A 21,887-nucleotide genomic window follows, 5' to 3' on the forward strand; every position below is an offset into this window, starting at 1 on the left:
CCTTATTTGCTGAATGGCAGAGGAGAATCGTTTCAAAACTTGCGAGCTGGAGAGCTCTTCGCAGTGGAGGTCAGCGACATGACCTTTCGTGTGCGAAACACAGTTCGCATGCAGGTGCATGGGAGGGCTGTGACGATTAATCACGTTTTCCATTAAAAATACCTGTTTGAAATAGTTTCTGAATAGCATATATAAATACTCTTATAGACATTTCCTGGAATAGCATTGTAATGGTACTTCTTCTGTGGCACAAATGGAGTCTCTGCACGAAAGCGCCCTCTGCTTTTGGATGTGCTGGGATTTCATCGTAAATCATTCATTGAGAAAATGCACATTTGCATGACTAATCATCACAGCCCTACTGCATGGGTGACTTTAACTGGACTTTAGTTATTGAATAATTTCTTTTTTTGGCGGGGAATGGGAATTTGTTACAGTGAGTGAGCGGGAATGGGATTTTAATTCCATGCTTCCATTTTGCTCCCATAGTGCGACTTTTTTGGAAAAGCAGTTTGATATTCAAGAAGAAGTAGTGTAGGACAGGAATCCAATACAATTTAAAAAAAAAGTCATGTAAAGGCCTCTGTTGACAGGTGTTTTGGGGAGAGGTTAAAAAGCAGAAGGGAAATAAGATGTCAGCTAAAAATGAAAGTTGTTTTAAAAACCAAAGCTGATCATGAATCAGTGATGTGCGATACATACAATAGGAGCTGTGTTACCTATTGGACTTTTACTGTAGGTTAATGCGCTTGTCAGCTGTTTTTCTGAAGGCCAGTACTGATTAAGTTGTAACTTGCTGTTTAAATATATCTAATCTTCTTATATCAAGACTTGTGAGGAGTATGTATGTAGCTAGTCTTGTGCTTTCATTTTTTTCTGATTTTGTGCAATTCTCTCGGTTCATTAGCTCTTTAAGAACATCTGGGTGTCTAATGCTGAGATTGTTAATTGGGTTTCTCTGCAGTTAGTCACTTCACAGTAAAGATCTTTATGGATTTTCATGGTCATTTGAATTCATGAAAATCTGAATTAGTTCTAGTTAAGGCCATATAAAAATCAATTCTGAAAAGGCAAAAATAAATATTGGCTAACTGAAGAATATGTGCTTTTGGTCTTTTCAAGAATGTTTTAGTGTGTCCAAAATTTGCTGGCTTTAACGTTTACAGGTCTTTGTTTTAGATTCCCAGCATTAGATATTTTGCACCAATGGCTGAATGTCACGAAACCCATTAGGAACAAAATCAAAAGATAGATTTATTTTTCTTAAAACAGAAAAATTTAAGCCTGTTTTTTTAAAGAATTTTGCCATAGACAATTTTAAGTACATCTTCAGTATGTAATAGAAGAAGATAATCTTTATTGTAATTGTACACAGGTGCAGAAAGTACAAACGCTTAACAATGTAAAATAACCAATTTTAATATAAGAAACAGAATGACACAACATACTTTGATGACACATTGACCGACATTCACTGCATGATTAAGACGAGTATGCACATTATGATTTTGTAAAGGATTGCACGTTGAATTGTTTAGCACAGTAGTGCACATTCCGTATTGTTTACAAGGCATTGTTTCTTATATTGCACTTATTTCCAAAGACGTCACATTGAATAGTACAGTAGTTTATGAATTGTTTAGCACAGTATTGTACAGTACATTCAGGGTTGTCTGAAAGGCATTGTTTCATACAGTATTGCACATTTAGCATATTATAAGAACATCCTTCTGTTTCAGTTGGTAGAGCACCGCACTAGCAACACAAGAGTCAGGGGTTCAATCCCCAATGTAGACACATACTGATAAAGATGTATAGCTTGAATGCATTGTAAGTTGCTTTTTATAAAAGCATGCCATGGGCCAAATGCATAAATGTAAGTAAAACAATTTCCCCCAATGAAAAATAGTTTATTCATACATCATTTGCCGTATAACAAAAATTCTAATTTAAAATTAAGGATCGGTTTCCCAGACAGGGTTTAGATTATTCCAGGACTAGGCCTTTTAAGGACTTTTAAGTATTTTTTAAAACAAATCTTACAAAAAATACTGGTGTGAATTTTCAGACAAAACAATGGTACTGATATATGTTAAGATATGTCAGTGCAAGATGTTTTGAAATGAAGGCAGCTCAAACAAAAAGCTCTGCATTTTGTCTGGTACTAGGGTGAGCCCTGTCTGGGAAACCGTCCTTAACACTTTCCCCGCCATTGATGAGTTAACTTGTCAATTAAGAGAAAACACTTCCTTTCCAATTACACGTTTTTTCGGCAATCCATATTTCCGCCATTATCCAATAGGTGACGCTCTTACACAACTTAAAAAACCCAGAAGTATCCCCTTATATTTTCTGGAAGACATTAAACTTTTTTGATAATCATAAAGAATGCTGGCGCTGGCTGGCAACTTTTTAAAAAAAGCTGGCGGGGAAAGAGTTAAGAGTTAAATTTTTTATTTATTATAACATTTTATTGTAATATACAGTAATCTACTTCAAATATGGGAAATGTGCTTAATTTGCTAGGCTATGAAATAATTATAACTTGTCCTTGAAAAATAACCACCCCATAGGTCGTTTGTGCAAACAGCTTATTACGACGTACATTTACATTGTAGGGATAAGCGCCCTCTACGGGCCAACATCTTATTACAACCTAAATTACGATTAAAATGGGTACCCTCTAAAAAGGGATGAGCCCAGTAGGGCTGTGACAATACATCGATTCTGAATCGCAAGGCTCCGATCCTGTGTTTCATGCACAGCTCGTGTACTACGGCACTGTGATCAGTAGGAAGTTCTTACCAATCTAAAATCACTGTGAGTTTGAGTCGTTTATAATGTGAATTTAAAAAAGCAACACTCGTCAAACACAATCATTCAAAATATTTTTATTATCATGAAAATACCTGAAACAATCTGAAGAACAGCAATATAAATATCCCTTAGACATTTTCTGGAATAGCGTTTGTAATGCTAATACTTCTGTGGCACAAATGGCGTTTCTACACAAGAACGCCCTCTGGCTTTTGGATGTGGCGGCATTTCACCCGTAATTCATTCAAATTCATTCATTGAAAAAACGCGCATTTGCACGATTTACCGTCACAGCCCTAGAGCCCAGCCCCCTGGGTTGTAATTTAACCCATGCTGGATTGTTTCATCCCAAAATGCGGGTTGTTTTAAAACATTGTTGGGTCACATATAAAATGTTTCTGGGTTAATTTCAACCCATCTGCTGGACTTGTCCTTGTTAAACCCAATGCTGGGTTGAAGGTAACCCAGCATTTTTTAGAGGTCTACGTTTTTTGCTCAGTATGCCTCAATTAGTGTAATGTGTAATATATTTAATTACATTAACAGATGTTTTAACATGGCAAATGAAACTATTAACTGTAATTCAAAATGCTGGCAACCATCTCGTGGAAATAAATTTGAATGTTAATTCAGTGCTGCATAATTTCCTCCTGGTAGGTTTCCCAAAGCTAAAGACTGGTGGTATTTCATAATTATGGCATACCTGACCTTTACAGTTGCTGACAAGAGAAAATCAGGGTTTGGCCAGCAGATTCCTTTTTATATTTCTAGAGCAACGTTGCAGTCAGACTGGTTTGTCAGTCCCCTTGGGAATCAAATGATGAAAACGATGCTTTGGTATGATATACATTCTGGGTTTTACAAAGGTCTATAAACATAGTTAGAAGGGCGTTTACCTCTGTTTTTTTTTTTTTCTTGAGAAAGAACCTACCCTGACAAGGAACGAGTTTGTCTTGATAAATCCGTCGTTACTGGGAAACAAACAGTGGAGAATGTGTGACTCCAATTTAACTTTCCATGCCACGCTAGTTTTAGGCTTTATGGCTCAGTGGCAAAAATGTAAGATTAGATGGTGAGATATCCGATCTTAATGTTTATGTGGCAGACTGATAGTAGATTATGAAAGCCCTTATCAGTTGAAATCTATAGCACAGACAGTGCCTGCTTGACATACCCACAGTTGAGTTAATCTCATTTGGAAAGCAGACACTGCAGTATTCAATGTGGAGCGATGTGTTGGAGACAATGCATGAGAGCTTTAATTGAATTTCGCTTTACTGCCGATCCTGCGTGGCTCATCGCATTTATGTGGGGATTATACTCAGAAATAACATGTCAAATATATAGACCTCACATATATAGACTAGGATTCGGCAACAGTACAATGCACAATGGGATTGCTTTGATAGCTTTATTGTTTTGCATCTTTATCTGGCACTATATCAATTCATTCTTAATCTGTCACTTAAGACGTGTTTTACTTTACTGTTTTAGGTTATTAGTGTATTGTTTTCTCTTTTCAAAGCGTGATTATCTTGTAATTTTGACAGAAAGCAGATAAAATAAATGACCATGGCCTTTTATCTGTGAGGTAGCCATTATTCACTTCAGACTCGGACAAATTTGTTTTCCTAGGTAATTGAGTATGCGGGGCTTTAATGTATCATACTATCTCACATAAGAGTGTAATTATTGATGTTTGAATTAGAGCTCTGTACATTGATTACACTTCTGGTAAAGCCTCTGTTTTAGTGCAACTTGATCAATGAGTGGCACTAGAAACCATCTAAATGTCTGCACTCAGGTAGGGGTCAATACTGATCCTCATATGAAACAACACTGCTTTTGATATTGTATTTTTACTTTATGTAAACGCAAATCCAATAGTTTTCTGGTTGTCTCATTTGTCTTTTTAAGATTTTAATGGCTGAGTATCAATATTTACAGCAGTAAAATGCAGAAATGTTTTATATTTGAGTGTGGTCAGTCAGGGTAAACTGATCGTACGGATACAGAAAACAATGCCTCTCTGCTTTCATTTCATGCCTTAGGAAGCACTTTTATCCCTTTCCTTTTTTCGCATTCCTTTCTTCCTTTTCCATTCGTCTATTTGTCATTCCTTCCTACCTGTCTTCCATTCCTTTTCCTCCCTTCTCTTCTTTTTCAATTCTTGCTTTTCCTTTCCTCTTTTATAATTTCATTTTTACCTTCCTTCCTTCCTTCCTCCCTCCCTTCTTTTTATCGTCCCTCCTTCCTTTTAACTTTGCTTCCTTCCTTCAGTTTTTCTTTCCTCCCTTCCCTTATTTTTCAGTCCTTGCTTTTTCATTTCTTCCTTTATTCTTTCATTTTTGTCCTTCCTTTCTACCTCCCTTCTTTTTATCTTCCTTCCTCCTTTTTTATATTCCCTCCTTCATTTTAACTTTGCTTCCTTCCTTCCTTCCTTCCTTCCTTTTTTCTTTCCTTTTTTAATATTTCCTTTTTCCTTCTGTCCCTTCTCCCTTTCTTTATTCATTACCTTCCCTTCTTACTTAATTTCTTCTATCCTGCCTTCTCCTCCACCCTTCCTTCCTTCCTTCCTTCCCTTAATCCATTTTTCTTTCTTTTTTCTTTGCTTACTTTTCCCTTTTTTTTCCTTCCCCCGTTTTTCCTTCCTTTCTCTCTTTCCTCCTTTCCTGCTTTTTCCCTTTTATTATTTCATTTTTAGCTACCTTCTTTCCTTTTAACTTTGCTTCCTACCTTTCCCTTTTCTTTCTTCCTTTTAATCTTTCCTTTTCCTCCCTTCTTTTTCAATCCTTGCTTTTTCCTTTCATCTTTTATTCTTTCATTTTTCCTTCCTTCCTACCTCAATTCTTTTTATCTTTCTTTCTTCCTCCTTTTTTATATTCCTTTCTTAATTGTAACTTTGCTTCCTTCCTTCCCCTTTTTCTTTCCTTCTTTTATTTTTTCCTTCTTTCCCTCTGTTTATTTATTAATTGCTTTCTTCCCTTCTTACTTAATTTCTTCTATCCTACCTTCTCTTCACCCTTCCTTCCTTCCCTTAATCATTTTTTTCACTACCTATCTTCTTTCCTTACTTTTTCCTTCCTTCCCTTCCCTTCTTTTTCCTTCCCCTGTTTTTCCCTTCTTTCATCTCTTCATTTTTTCTTTTATCCTTAAATTTTCCTTTTTCCTTCCTTCCTTCCTTCCTTCCTTCTTTCCCTTCCTCCTTTTACATATTTCCTTCATTTCTTCCTTATTTTTTTCTTCCATTTTTTTTCTCTCCATCTTTATTCCTTGATTTCTTTTTCTTTCTTCCTTCCTACCTGCCTTCTTTCTTTCCTTCCTTTTTTCCTTCCTTCTTTTACTTATTTCCTTTCTCTCTTCTTTCAATTTTTCTTCCATTTTCCTTCTGTCCTCCCTTTCTTTATTCCTTGCTTTCTTTTCCTTCCTTCCTTCCTTCCTTCCTTCCTTCCTTCCTTCCTTCCTTCCTTCCTTCCTTCATTCACTCTAAAAATAGTTAGTTATAACCATGCTGGAGAAATATTGGACAGAACAGATGCTGGGCTAGTAATTACCCAATGTTGGGTTGTATTTAAGCAGCATGGATTTTAGTAACCCAGCTGTTGGGTCAATTTTAACCCAGTAGTGTAATTGTGTTCTGTCCAATATTTACACAACGTGGGTTAAAATAACCAAGCCATTCCTTACTTCCTTTGTTCCTTCCTTTTTTACTTCTCATGTCCTTCCTTCTTTTTTCTTAAATATATTTTATTCTTCCTTCCTTCCTTCCTTCCTTCCTTCCTTCCTCGAAAAAAACTGTCTTTTATTTATTTGTCCCCTCACCCATCCCGTCCTCTGATAAAACGGTGTTGCCTGCCTCGTAAGCACAGTCATCGCCATGCAGCTAAATTTTTCTATTGGGGAGATTAGAGATGGGCCAGTGTCAGTCGTCTCCCGGGAAAAACAATTTTCAGCTGTGTATTTATCATCAAACAATCATACGTGCTCTTCCTCCAGTCACTGCGGTGATATTGAAGCTCCTGGAAAGACCCAAGAAGAACCACAACAGTTAAGTCTTGGCAGGATGCCCATCAACGGAGATGGAGCATATAAACACCGGGTTGGTCAATTTCAAGAGTCCCCGGCTGAATCATCAGAGTGCCCACTAGAGACTGACTTCTAATTTTGGAATGGAAGGGAGGGAGCTTTTGTTTAGCAGTGAGTTTTTTTCTTGATATTGGGCTGACTATGCAGGGCTGATTTTACTTTCTACATTCATTGACACAATTATTTGTATCAATTATTTGAGATAACAGGAATCATTGTGCAGTCCAGTTATACATTGCCTTTATAATTGCAGTTTAATGCAGCATTACACCAAAGGTCATGCGTTCCATTGTTTTTGTTATGGCTGGTTTATGGAAAAATATTACAAGCTTGCTCTTATAGAGCTAGACATGGCTAAAACTTAAATTTATTTTCGTTGTGGTGTGGCGATTCTCATCACCAAGTCTACTGCAGTTAGGCTGGTGTTAGGTTCATATGACACTGATTGGATGCATTACTCACAGAGTGTTTATATTGGATGCATTCTTCCATTCAAACACTTTAACATTTTTTTGACATTGGTTGTCAATATAGCAATATCAATATAGTTATCTATAGAACTTGTCCGCCCCCTGGATCTGGATCAAACCCCTAGAAGTCGTGTTCTGCAGTGAGGCGCTACTGTAATAATGTACCACCAGTGCAGTGCTTGAGGATCAGTGGGTTATCAAATGGAAATCGTTTTACCCAATGTGCAGAAATAGTCGATGGTCACTCCAGAAGCACCAGCTGGAGTAACGTTTACAGAGCTGGTGGGTCGCATCACCTTTTCGCCTCCAGCAGTGTGCACTCGCCTGTCATCCGCCACGAACTGGTGTGTGATGCAGTATGCACCTGCTATCTTCCTCTCTCACTGTCTGCTGTCTGGGTCTTGCACATTGCAATGAACAACAAGCCCAGGGTCAGTGCGATAAAGGCAGTGCTAGTGTTTATACCTGCTCAACAAAGACAGGAGAGGGGATGGTAGATGTGAACCGGGTCAGTGGTGATTCAACTCCTACCACGCATGAGGTGCTCGGGGGTGATTTTTAAAAGCAGCCCACCATGTGCATTCAAACACAATGGTGGGGGCATAAAAGTGGTGTAAAATCTTTAACAGCCATTAACTGTCTCGCCTAACAAACAGAAAATCTGCAGATCGGTGCCATTTTATATGGATATTTTTACCCTGTTATTTTTGTTACTGTACCTTTAAGAATTGTGTTTGTAAATGTGACCCTGTCTGTAAATAGTAAACAAACTAATAAACATTTCTTTCTCTCTCTCTCTCTCTCTACACAGATCCTGAGACATCAGCGTCTGTCTTCTGTGAGCAGGTGCAGGAGAGGGCCAGGACGTAACTGCTGACGGTAGGTGACCACTTAATTGACCTCTTAGTCAAGGCTGGGATGTAAATCAGTAGTGCCCAAGATAACCGGGTGATCTGAGTTACCTATTTGCTGTTTTGAGAACATGCAACATCTGAAACCACCTCTACTTAACCACTATTTACTTTGGGTGCGCGGGTTGGTAAGGTATAGTTACTGTAGCTTAAGTGGTGGAGGTTGGCACCTAGCAAAACCAAGCTCATGTGTGACCTTTAGGATTGAACCCATAGTGATAAATGTAAGCTTTGAATTGACTCCAAGTCTTTTTAGATAAATGCATACATTTTTGTATTTGCACTCACTATGTTATCCTTTGGTGAGGGAAACATGGTGCCTACGGGGGCCCAGTTAATCTAAATCTCAGTTGTAAAAATTTGAATGAAAGTTTTGTTGTAGTACAAATCCTACAGATTTAAACACAATCATACCTCTGGAAAAGTAATCGCACACCTTTGTGTCCACAAAGGATTCATTGAGCTATTTTTGGTTTAACCATCGACTGGCACAGAAAATAGCCAATTTATCATGGCTGTTAAGTTGGAATTGCGAAGTAAAGTGCTTGGAGCAAAAATAACAAAGTAGATGGTGGGTGTCATTGATTTTTGTCTTGTCCGAGGCAGAAATTAACCGCTCAAACATTGTGGTATTTTAAGTCTGCTCTCTTTGACTCATTGATGGGTCGTTGTACAGATTGGTTGTCTACTTCAGCTTTCGGACTCAGTCCAGGTTCTGGTACAGAACCATATGCCTGATTTTTTGTCCAGACTGCAACGTATTTGTGGCAAATGGGAGCATTGTCTGGCGATATCAATCGCAATGCTATATAGCCTGACACAATAAGGTTTGAACCTTGCCATCACCCCTTTAGGCTCCCCAGGTTGCTTCCTGGATCGGATCCAGAAGCCCCACCCCCAGACCCCAAGCGTTCATACACATGCTTGCGGTAAGGGGGAACCACGTGAGTGTATTACCAGTCTGCCTCTCATATTCCTGTGCACTCATCTCTCTCCATCAAACACACACTCTCTCTTTCGCCGCAGTGTCCTTGGAAAAGCCGTGACTTTGGCAGCCTGCGTCTCTGTCGCTGCGGTTTCAGTCGATCTGACATTTGAACATTAATTGTTCATTTTGCATATGAATAATGCCATTTTTTATGTTTGTGCATTTATGTTTTTAAAATATGTAGACGAATATTTATGACCTTTCATGGCATCTGGTGTAATTTAACAAGCTGATTTTATAGTCGGTTATTATTTGCTTTATTTTTAATCAATACTATTCGTATGTGAATGATGTAACAGTGAATTATGGTGTTTGTTATGCTTTTTGGACTTTAAAGGTCACTTATTTTGGCATTTTTGTGGTGTTACTTTTTCATCTTTAAGGTTAGTGATTTGCATTTGAAATTTGGCGTGTAGCTCATCTAGCACCATTTGTGCCATGGGCAGGAAAGGAATATCTCAAACTGTGTAGCTGGATGACAAGAGATCTATCTTTAGTTATTGGACTTAAATCCTAACTGAGTCATATTCACAGTAAGAAATGCTTGAGCAACCACCCAGAGCCCGAACAACTGCATAGCAACGCGCTACTCTGTCATTTGGACAGAAGTTATTTATTTTTTTATATTTTGATAAAATGTTGCCTTTTTGAACACAACCACTCAATTTAAACACAATTTAAACTTTTTAAATATTTGATGAGAGAGAAAAACGACTTTCAAGGGTTAAGACAGTATGTTGAATCCTGTTCAAGAAAGTGCTTCACATCTTTTATGTACCAGTTTTGATTCTCTCTCATCTACCATCTGTCTCTCTCTCTCTGTTTCTATCTTTCTGTCTGTTTGTTTCTATCTATCTGTCTGTCTGTCTATATTTATGTCGGTTTCTGTCTGTCTGATTATCTGCCTGTTTCTCTCTGTCTGTTCATCTGTCTGTCTGTTTCTGTCTGTCTGTCTGTCTGTCTGTTTCTATCTGTCTGTCTGTCTGATTCTCTGCCTGTTATTCTCTGTCTGTCTGTTTGTTTCTATCTGTCTGCCTCTCTATATATCTGTCTGATTCTCTGCCTGTTTCTTTCTGTCCGTTTCGGTTTATCTGTCTGTCTGTTTCTGTTTATCTGTCTGTCTGTTTCTGTTTATGTCTGTCTGCCTCTCTGTCTGTCTGTCTGATTCTCTGCCTGTTTCTGTCTGTCCGTTTCGGTTTATCTGTCTGTCTGTTTCTGTTTATCTGTCTGTCTGTTTCTGTTTATCTGTCTGTCTGTTTCTGTTTATCTGTCTGTCTGTTTCTGTTAATCTGTCTGTCGGTTTCTCTCTGTCTGCCTCTCGATCTGTCTGTCTGTCTGTCTGATTCTCTGCCTGTTTCTTTCTGTCCATTTTTGTTTATCTGTCTGTCTGTTTCTGTTTATTTGTATGTTTGTTTCTGTTTATCCGTCTGTCTGTTTCTATCTGTCTGCCTCTCTATCTGTCTGTCTGATTCTCTGCCTGTTTCTTTCTGTCTGTTTCTTTTTGTGTCTGTCTGCCTCTGTCTGTCAGTCTGTCTGTCTGTCTGTCTGTCTGATTCTCTGCCTGTTTCTCTCTGTCTGGCTGTCACCCTCAGTCTGTTTCTGTCTGTCTGGTTCTTTCAGTCTGTCTGTCTGTCTCTCTCTCTCTCTCTCTCTCTCTCTCTCTCTCAGTCTGTCTTTCTCTGTCTGTGTCTGTCTATCTGTCCCTCTTAGTCTGTTTCTGTCTGTCTCTCTTTGTCTGTCTGTCTGTCTCTTTCTGTGCCTGTCTGTTTATCTGTCCGTCTCAGTCTGTTTATGTCTGTCTGTGTCTGTCTATCTGTCCCTCTCAGTCGGTTTCTGTCTGTCTGTCTCTTTCTCTGTCTGTCTGTCCCTCTCTGTCTGTCTGTGTCTGTCTGTCTTTTTTGTCTGTCTGTCTGTCTGTCTGTCTGTCTATCTGTCCCTCTCAGTCTGTTTCTGTCTGTCTGTCTTTTTCTCTGTCTGTCTGTCTCTTTCTAGGTCTGTCTGTCTGTCTGTCTGTCTGTGTATGTCTATCTGTCCCTCTCAGTTTGTTTCTGTCTGTCTGTCTCTTTCTCTGTCTGTCTGTCTGTCCCTCTCAGTCTGTTTCTTTCTTTCTGTCTGTCTCTTTCTCCGTCTGTCTGTCTCTTTCTGTGTCTGTCTGTCTGTGCCTGTCTGTCTGTCTGTCTCTTTCTCTGTCTGTTTATGTCTGTCTATCTGTCCCTCTCAGTCTGTTTCATTCTGTCTGTCTGTCTGTCTCTCTCAGTCTGTCTGTCTCTTTCTGTGTATGTCTGTCTGTCTGTCTGTGTCTGTCTGTCTATCTGTCCCTCTCAGTCGGTTTCTGTCTATCTGTTTCTTTCAGTATGTCTGTTTCTTTCAGTATGTCTCTGTCTGTTTGTCTGTCTGTCTGCTTGTCTGTCTATCTGTCTGTCTCCGTCTGTCCTTCCGTCTTTACGTCTGTCTGTTTGTACATCTGCCTGCCTGTCTGTCTGTGTCTGTCTGTGTCTGTCTGTCTATGTCTGTTTCTCCACTGTCTTCCTGCCTGCCTGTCTCTGTCTGTTTCTCTCCATCTGCCTCTCTATCTGTCCCCCTCTCTCTGTGTTTCTCTCTCTCTCTCTCTCTCTTGTTGTCATTTCCTGTCGAATCATTTGTGCCACTTTGCAGTGCAGCGTTTGTTCTCTTTAAGTTTTTGTTATTGCTGCCTCTTTTTCTTGTCCCTCCGGTCTCATATCTGCTTTTCATCTTTTTCCGCTGTCTTTTGAGCTGTGTTGAGTAGATGCATCTTGAGCGTCTCTTCAGTGCTGAGCTGAAGGCTTCTGCCACAAGCTGTCTTAGGTTCCCATTTAAAACTGTTGACTGCTGAGACTCCTGAAGTCACCAGCCGCTCATGATGAATGCAGATAAACACAGATACACATGAGACATGCATGTTTGCCTAGCTGTGTGAGCTATTCAAAAGGCCATTTCTTATGGAACATTCAGTACAGAGAAACAGATAAACAACACGACAAATCAAAACATACCTTAATTAATGTTTAAAAAAATATAGTTTCGCTATGCACGCGTAATTGATACTTGTAATCACCTATATATTTTGATAAACAAATCCAAGGCTGCACGTCAAACCTCTGTATCTGATATTTTTTTCATTGGTGGCAAACCATACTGTATCTCTCAATGTCACCATGAAATAAAATATAAAATGAAGTAAAATGTATTATTTTGTTAATAAACATTAGTATAGTATAGCCATACAAAGCCCTGTTAATATTATAGTAACCTAAATTGCAATCCAAATACTTCCACCCTACATGATTTCCCACTGGATATTGTGTTTAACTCCAAACTACAGTAGCGGATGACACATTACACAAGTTAAATATGTTGTGCCTTTAATCTTACTCTCTCTCTCTCTTATGTAGTTGTGCTGCTGCAGGTTGTGTTGGGAGTGTTTGTAATGCTGAAGTTATTGTTAGATTGAGTTTTTCTTTAGCCACAATCTCAATCCCCAATCTCTCACTTCAATAAAACCCGTTTCATGTGTCTCTCTGTCTCCTTTGTCTGTCTGCATCTGTTTCTCTCTCTCTCCTCCTGTCTTTCATTCATTCCACCCTGGGAATCACGGAGCTGCTACTGGAAAGATGTAGCCATGACGACAATTCCTGCGGGATGAGCCGGCACAGAGCCTCATTTTTTGTCTTTTGTCTTACCGTGCAATCTCTCCCGCTCTACTGCTCTCTTTCTCTCTCAAAGTTTTGTTGGCTTGGCGTTGGTACAAGAAGTACCGGGTTTGGGTACTTTTTGTTTACTCATAACTTGGAATCATTTTGTATAGAATAAACATAAATATGACTGAGAATTGGAAATCATTATTAAGAAGTCAAGCTGATACCCAAATACCAGATGCTGATATTAGATGTAAATGTGGCCAATTAATGCCAATAAAATTTGAATGTTAGGTTTCATTAACAAATGTTTCTAAATGAACTAAGATTAATAAATGTTGTAGTAGTAGTTCATTGTTATTTCATGTTGCATTAACTAATGTTAAAGAGCACCTATTTCATTGCTAAAAACAATGTTATTTTGTGTATTTGGTATAAGACAATGTGTTTGCGTGGTTTGTGGTTGAAAAAAAACATTATTTTCCACATACCGTACGTTTTTGTAGCTCCAGATTTCATTCTAGTCCTGAAATGCACGGAATTGAAAAGCTCTGTGTCCTTGATTGTCCAGCTAATTTTTACGTTGTGATTGGCCTGAATATCTCTGATGTCAGTCGGAAATGTGACGCTCCTTACCATGTTTAAAAGATTCGCTCACAATGCAATGCTAACAGGAGTTAACTTACAGGCTGTGAGTCCGAAGCGAGAGGAATTATGATAATGTCGGTCTTTACTACATCATTAATCGCAGGTAAACCATTGGCTACAATCCGTGTGTTTGTTGTTGTCCAAGAAAAGAGATTTAAGTCGGAGATGATTACTCTCGTCGTTTACTGTGGGGTATGTACATTTTGCATATTGTTAACATGTACTAATACACACTTACACACCAAAGAAATGTAAAAATTTGAATCAGACGATAGGTGCCCTTTAACCACAATGCAATATAAAGCCATAATATACAATATAGAGCAACAAACATCACAAAACTAAATTATGCAATGAAAAATAAATAAATGACTAAAAATGCAAACTAAATTAAGAATGCTTAAATGAGACTGGAAAATCTGTCTGATCGGCGTCTTATAGAGCAGAGCCAGTCTGATTAATTCATTGCAGAACACCGAGTGCCGGCACTCATCCGGACCACGATCACGCTCTGTAATGCAGGATGAAAGCTGATGAATATGTAAAGAGAAGTGTAGCATGCGCTGGAAATGAGTTCAAAGGTCAAAACTGCAGGAAAGGCACACACACATTGAGAGAAATGAACACATCTTCCTGTCTCGTCTCTACGGCTGGTACAACTGCGGCCCCTGAGGTCACTGAACTCTGTTAGGAATTTGGCACTTTGCTGAGACAAGCCGATTTTCACCTCCTTACGCACAGCCATCTCCCATCACGGTCTGTGCTGGGCGCACACACAGCTCATGAGCCGCATATTTGTTTACTTTCTCAATATCATTGAACCCCTCTGTGCTATACACCTATGTTAATGAGAATAAGGCTGTGTGTGGAATAGCATGGTAGCATGCTATATGCACAATTGCATATAGTACTATATGTTTAAGGTACATATGATATACATTTTTATGCCTGCAGCTTTTACTAAAGTGTGACTTATACAACAGAGCACACTTTTAAGTACTGTATCCCATAATGCAATGAGTTCGACGTAATGCATAAACTGATATTATGCATGTTTTTGTTTCCAAGATGATAGTGTAACTTGATTTGCAGTGTTATGTATCCATTATAATGAGGTCATGTGATGGATGTAAGACTTTTACTTAATAACAAATAATGGACGCCACAGACTGATTGTTCTGGTCATGCGATTATGATATAAAGTCATGTGACTGACTAATGCACACTTTTGCATACTCTAAACAATAGTAGGCAGTATACAGAAAGCTATTTTTCCATTCAAAACATTTCCTGAGACAGGAAATTGAAGTTTTGAGAATATACCTCTCTCTTTGTCTCTCCATCTCTCTCTATCTCTTCTCTCTCTCAAACCATGCTTGGCATCCCTCGCCTGGCTATAATGTTTTCATCCATTTCCTCCACTTCCTGTGTTTATACATGTGCAGCATTGAACTTTAGGGCCTCGGGCGTGAATTCCCCAAGTGTGTTAGGACCATGCAAGGTGCACACCTGGGTGAAAGCGCACACGTGGGTGTCACAATAAAATGTTAACCAGGATTAATTATATTTCTGCATTTATATTCTGCTTTACATTACATTTTTATACTATTTACAATTACTATTTTAATCTCAACTTCTCTCTTAAGTGTTTTTATAACTAAATCTCTTTTCATTTATTTTAAACGCAATTAAACTTCTGAGGGTTGCCTCTATAAACCAGCATGTGCATACTTTTAAGTTATAAAACTTGTAAAAAATTCATGTTTGGAGACGGAGGGCTCAGAGGGAGATACGCTAAAACTAAAGGAGTTAAACGAATTTGAGCAGGAGAATAAAGTAAGGGGAGCGACTGAAAGAGACTACCACTGAAATATTTACGACAGCACTCAGCCGGATTGACCGTAGACTGCATGTCCCAGTGCATTGTGGGTCTTTCTTACTGCTTAATACTAAAGCGGGCAAGACATTGAGTTATTCCGTGGTAGACCAGGATCGTCCTAATGAATTGGTGTTGTCAAGAAACATGCCCAAATTGACCTGGAATGAATGGATTCAGTGATCCGTCTCTACTTGGCAGCCGAAGGTTTTTCGCCGGACATGGGTGCATGCACATACACACAACACAATTCTGTTTCCTCTTTTGGCTTCACCCACACTTGTTAAAATTTCCTGTTTCTGTACAAACCCACACACGCATCGTCTCGCCGCCTTCACAAACTCCTGAGATCCTTCGGTAGAGATACTTGGGTCAAATTAGCATAGACACGCGCTCTTGAGATGCAGTATAGTGTAGCATGAGGCAGCGTGTAGCCTGCTGTGTTGATTGCAGCAAGAACAGATGGTGCTCATGATCCCGGGCCATGACGGCTCAAGGTTGGATGCGACTCGACCGGAGAGCTGTCGCAGAACTCCACCCTGCATGCTAGCATTAGGCTAAAAAGAGAAAGAGAGCAATGAGAGAGCGATGTGATCCTTGTATCGTTATATAAGGGTCATTTCAAGAGGTTATATCATGGATAGCAGGATTTTTCTTGCTATTTTGAAATTAATGAATTTGTGTACTGTGTTGATAATGATATACTTTAGCGCAATGGTTCTCAACTGGTTTCCCTTTAGGATTTTACATTCATTAAGTTGAGCCCAAAGCAGTACCATTTTAGTTTTTTATCTTTTTAAACCCAGTTATGTTGCTAACCTTGTATGCGTTGTTTACATTTTGCTTACTAATTGTTTACTTGTCAATAGACTGTTGTATCGGACGCACGTGCGGTGACGCGATACGCGTCTGGTCCGGACTTTACTTTCGATTTCATTTTTTTTAATAGTCTGACTAGTTGCTAATCTGAACTCTTGTCGAAAATAACAAAAGTTTTGGTTTCCTAGGTAATCTACGTGTTATTTATTTTGCTTTTTATATACATAAAGTTTAACCTCTCGACGCGCACTAGCTTGGGGGCGGAAAGACGTCAGTTTATATATTTCAGTATATATATATATATATTATATATAGCCTACTGTCTACAAACAACAATAATAATAACATTACTATACATCGTTTAAAAGGTCTAAGGGTTTAGCATCAGTGTATGGTCTCCGTTTTGAGCTACAGAACTTCTTTGTTACAGAAGTCCAGATGACAAAATGCAAAATATAAACGGGACACCTTACCTTTGTGTTGGTATAAGGATCGCGAATCGAATCCAGTCTGTTTCAGATGTGTGAATAACCCATAAAACTCTCCAATAAAGTACATCCAATGACCATTTTTGTCCACAAATGGGTATAATCCGTGAAATATAGATATATATTCCATTGTTTACATCATATTTCACATGCACGTCTTGTAATAGATTATAATATACAATCTGAGGACTATTTACATCGTAACACCTGTATATGAGATTACACACGCGTTCAAACCAGCGGTCAAACTTGTTTGTAAAAGTAGGCGGGAGTTTAATACATTATATCCAAACAGCGCTGTCAAATATCGTGGCGTCATCTGACTCGCTCGTTCCTCCAATATAGCCATTAATGCTGGGAATGGCATAAAAAATAGAGAAAGAAAGAGAGAGCAATCATTGACTTCTTATCTGATTTATTTTGTTACTGTTGTGCTTGTAAGAGATGAATGGGAGATTGTCCAAAAAATAAATCTGTCAACAAATTATTACAAAGGCCCACAATACCATTCACAATTTTGATGGTCTTGGTTTTGTCTCTGTCTCGACTGTCTTTGGTCTCGGGCTTGTCTTGGTCTCGGCTTCTCAAAGTCTTGGTGTCGGTTTAGGGGGTCTTGACTACTATACTGCTTCACATCATCCAAAAAAACTGAATTGTTATGTCAATCAGACCCGAGTACGCACCAAAGTGCTAGTGTGAAATGTAAAATTTAAGGCAGCAGCATGTAATCATAATAAATGGCATGTTTTGTTTTCATTCTTCCCCGGATACTAAAACAATCACCAATAAAACTGGAATCACAAGAATTTACAACCAGAACATTAAACATTCGGGGAAAGCAGTAATGTTTGTCCCATATAAAGTGTGTGTGCTTTGAACAGAAATGATGTTTTATTCCTGAGCTCTTTTATTTTATGCATCATCACTGAGGTCTGAGTCAAGGAAACAGGAAGGTGAAGATGATTTCACCACAGTGTTGCGTTTAGCTGTTGTCTCAATTCTGAAGAGGCACTTTGCTATATCAGCAGGATACAAAGTGTCCAGTTTACTAAAGCAGCACGTTCCATTTTTTCCAATCTTCTTGTTATCTTTCCTTTCGCTTTGGTTTTCCTGTTTATTTTATTTCCTATGACCTGCTGTTTATTTTACTCCTCTCTTCTTTATTAGCATTTTCATCTATAGTGTGGCATAGCTCTTAAAGGAGTAAATTCACTTTCACTCTTTCCAAGTTAATCGTGACTTTGACTGTCAAGCAAGATTTTAGTGACTAGATCCTTACTGTAAAACCAGAGATAATTTCTCGAGTTAAGATTTTTAGTGATTTTCAGCTTTTGGGTTTAGTCCATGGAAAACTACTCTATCTATTACATTAGACAGCCATTACACAATCTAACTGTATTTTTAATATCAGGACATTTGTTCTGCTCTTGCATTTATTGTGTATGCGTTTGTGTATATGTTAAGTGTGTCAGTATGAAATGCTGTATTTTAGAGGAAAGATTTTGGATTTAAATGTCTATGTGGATTTATGCATGCCTTGATATGATGTGAGATAAAAGAAGAAATCAGTTTGATGCATCACGTTTAATTAATCTGGGATACTTGGATTTCCATCATTAAAAAAATCGTAGCAGGATGATGCAAACAGGTCTGGCAGTACTGTAAGTCAGGGTTATTTCTCCCTCACTGTCAGTGCTATGTAACCTGCTTTGGTTTGTGTGTTTATTGATTTTACATTAGTTGCCTTAAGCATTTAGCAAAGTAGAACAGATTTCCTAAAGAAAAAGAATAAGACCAAAGATAATAGATATACTGTAACACGATTGGGCACTGCTATTATTTTGAATTAGAGACATTGCAATGCTCAATATGGCCCACCTTCCAGTTAAAAGATCCAATCAGTTATTGATAAAGACTGATGATTCTCTGGGGGAGGGGCTCTATAAAGAGTCACGTAAGGCGTTTGCCAACCTGTGCGTATGTGCAGTAGCTAAAATGATGTCAAAAAGGCATTTAAGATTAAGAAGCAAACTTTATGGTACAGTTGACATCAGATTTTTGGTCAAAATATGTTGTTTAATTGTGATTTTAGAGATGTATGTCTTTCATTATTCATGTAGATAAGACTTTAGTCTGACTGACTGAAGTAACTACCATGGGTGTTGCAAACATGGCCACTGAATGGCACTTCTTCCCTAAAAGGACTTTGTTGAGACACTGTGGTGGTCCTCATGTTTGTAATTTCCTGTGCCACTAGCCACACCAAATATAGGAATACAACAGGGTGGTTCTCGCAAAAATTAGACTTGCGAGGGTCTTGAAACATTTTGATAATGAAAGTAAATGCTATCAAAGTAATAAGCATACAGTTATAAACATCTCTTCATGTACTATTTTGAACATGATTTCAAATTCAAAACTATTTTGTTGTTTTTTCCACATTTAAGGGGAAGATTTTCATTACCGCAACGTGTCCATGACTGGATTTGGGTTCTTTGACATGGAAATATTTATAATTAAAAAATCTAAAAAATAAAAAGCTTCAGTGCATGTTATACTGTAAACATTTACAGTAAAGAAACATGTGGTATTTGGTGATCATTGGTAAATGTAGAGACAATAATAAGGAATATAAATGTGTCCAAGACCAATTTTCTCATCCTCCGCAAAAATTTTCATTCATTGTTTAAGCCCTCAAGGAACTAACATTATAAAAATGGTTGTATGGGACATAATTGACTGTGACACTCAAGATGGCTATCAGGTATTTTTTCTCTTCAGATAAAAGTTTAAGATTTGTTTGTCATAGTACCTAGACAACTTTATTTTATTTAATGTAATATCATGTTGCGGTAATGATAATTTTTGATAATGATAATCAACAAAAATTTTAATAATTCTATAGGAAATATTTTTTAAATCCTCTAAAAATAATGGTTATAGTAAGTTCAGACCTTAATCTTATATGTGCAAAAAAATTGGCTTCAAGGGCTTTTTAAAAATTCTGATGCTGGACACTTTCTAAATCTGGATTTTGTGAGAATCACCCAACAGTGCCCCGCACACTTTTTAAGAAGTTGTTTATGGGAATTGTTGCATTTTATTTTCCACAATTTTCTTATATAGTAGGAGTTTTTCATATTTAAAAACACCACAGTGAGTGCACATCAACTTGATTCTCTAGTCAAAAAATTAATCTGGTTATTCAGTGTGATGTTATGCCTTTACAAATTGACTTGCGAATGAAAAACTATACTGTATAAGTGAGAGGAAAGCACAAACAGTGAGAAAATGAGGCGCATGCAGAAAAGGTGAAAAGTGATAAATGAATGCAGTGTTGTCTTTTCCCTGGATATTTGCTGGTCTCTCGATTTCCTGTAATCTCCTGATCCTTGTTAACCCCAGCTTCTGTCCCGTCAGGGTTAACCTGCAGTCAGCAAGCAGCATCCCTCCATCTTAAATATTGACAATGCTGTTATTCGGTTATTGATGGCATCCATGCTCTCTTAAGCGTGTTCAGCGTTTTCTTTCGGAGCACACATCAACAAATGTGTGAAGCGGCACTTTCATGCCAAACTTTCTCTCGCGTTTTCCACTTTAACATAAGCCATTTTTTATTCAAGACTTCTCCTGGGATTCCAGGAAGAATCTCAAGTCAGCATTATATGTTGATGGGATGCTTCTGTAAAAGGGTACGTCTTTTTTTCTAGAAGGTGCGGGTTGATTTTGTTTGTTTCCATTTCACTCATTAATTAAAACCATACTGTCACCTTGACCTTTTTTTTCCCCGTTTACAGTACGTTTAACCAACGGGGTACTTTGTTAAATTCACATGCAAGCTGGCAAATGTTTAGTTTTAGTTTTGCCTCAGCGAAGGGGGATGCTAGCTTTAGTTTTTTGAAATAGGTCCGATTTTCCAGTTTGGAACCAAGTAAATGCAAAAATGATGGTTGTTAAGACTAAATGTACTAGATGTAATAATTTAATTCATATACTGCTTGCTTTGTCGTGGTATTTTAAAGTGTTGTTTGAAAATTGTTTACTGTATTTGTGAGTGTTCGAGTACCTGAGGTAATGATGTCATGATATTGTCAAATATGACTGGAGATTATTACACACATTACCTGTTGTAAAATGCAAATGCTTGGAGTATTAAACTTTGACATTTAACTCATCACAATGCCTTGGTAACCACCCACAACCTTCAAGATTTATACAGACAAGCACACTCAACATTTTCCAAAAAAGCTGACATTTCAGAACCTGGCTTGTCTCCTTGGAAAAACTAAAGTTTAAAGTTTATATATCTCTTTATTTCAGAATGTCTCATTATTAAATGTTACAATAGTGAACTTTGATCTCGCTTTGTCATTCAACTCAACTTGTTAAGTGCTTTATTTCTTTATAACTTTATAAGTTTATCGATAACTTTTATTAGGGGGTGAGAGTACCATTTTCCGGAAACACTTAATTTTACAGAGATATATTTTGTTGTGGTCAATAACTCGGTCAAAAGTGTGGTGTATCAATAACAGGGCAAATTTTGTACAAATGTAGAACGACTTCAGTATAATTTCACTTTGAACATAAATTGCACATTGTTCCTTTTGACACCATCTCCTGGAAAGAAAGGAACACCAAGAGTAAAAGAGATTTTTTTGTGTAACTCTTGTTTTTATTAAATATACCCGACTATGACCTTGTTAATATCTAACTGCAAACATATTTTGTCCTTTATCTTTGCAAAAAAAAAAAAATAATTAAACCACATTTTCATTTCATTTTCATTAGGGATGCACCGATACCACTTTTTTGGAATACGAGTACGAGTACTTGCATTTCAGTACTTGCCAATACCGATACGGAGTACTTAATAATAAACATGATTTAAATTTACAGGTAACAGCTTTAGTCATATAATTTAACAAAAAAACAAGGGACTAGTTTTCCAGTTTGTTGTAAACTCTGCCTCTTTGGACAACACAAGAGGCATTAACCCCTTACACGCCGTTAAAACATAGACATTTCTCAGGCCGTGGTATCGATCCCTGGTATCGGGGGACTTTTAACGAGTACGAGTACTTTAGAAAATGTGGTATCGAGGCTGATACCCGATACCAGTATCGGT

The 21,887-nt window shown here is 37.9% G+C and overlaps 1 protein-coding gene across 6 annotated transcripts in view; it reads left to right on the plus strand.

Moving 5' to 3' along the window:
• The window catches only part of strbp (spermatid perinuclear RNA binding protein), an 88,971-nt gene that overhangs the window by 20,270 nt on the left and 46,814 nt on the right, over positions 1 to 21,887 (plus strand). For all 6 annotated transcript variants that reach the window (XM_065290286.1, XM_065290285.1, XM_065290287.1 and 3 more), the window contains exon 2: positions 8,185 to 8,252. The gene's annotated coding sequence lies outside the window, so the exon portion shown is untranslated. The remainder of the gene's footprint in view (positions 1 to 8,184; positions 8,253 to 21,887) is intronic.

The sequence above is a fragment of the Paramisgurnus dabryanus genome, chromosome 10, assembly GCF_030506205.2.
Source record: "Paramisgurnus dabryanus chromosome 10, PD_genome_1.1, whole genome shotgun sequence".
Classification (NCBI taxonomy): domain Eukaryota; kingdom Metazoa; phylum Chordata; class Actinopteri; order Cypriniformes; family Cobitidae; genus Paramisgurnus; species Paramisgurnus dabryanus.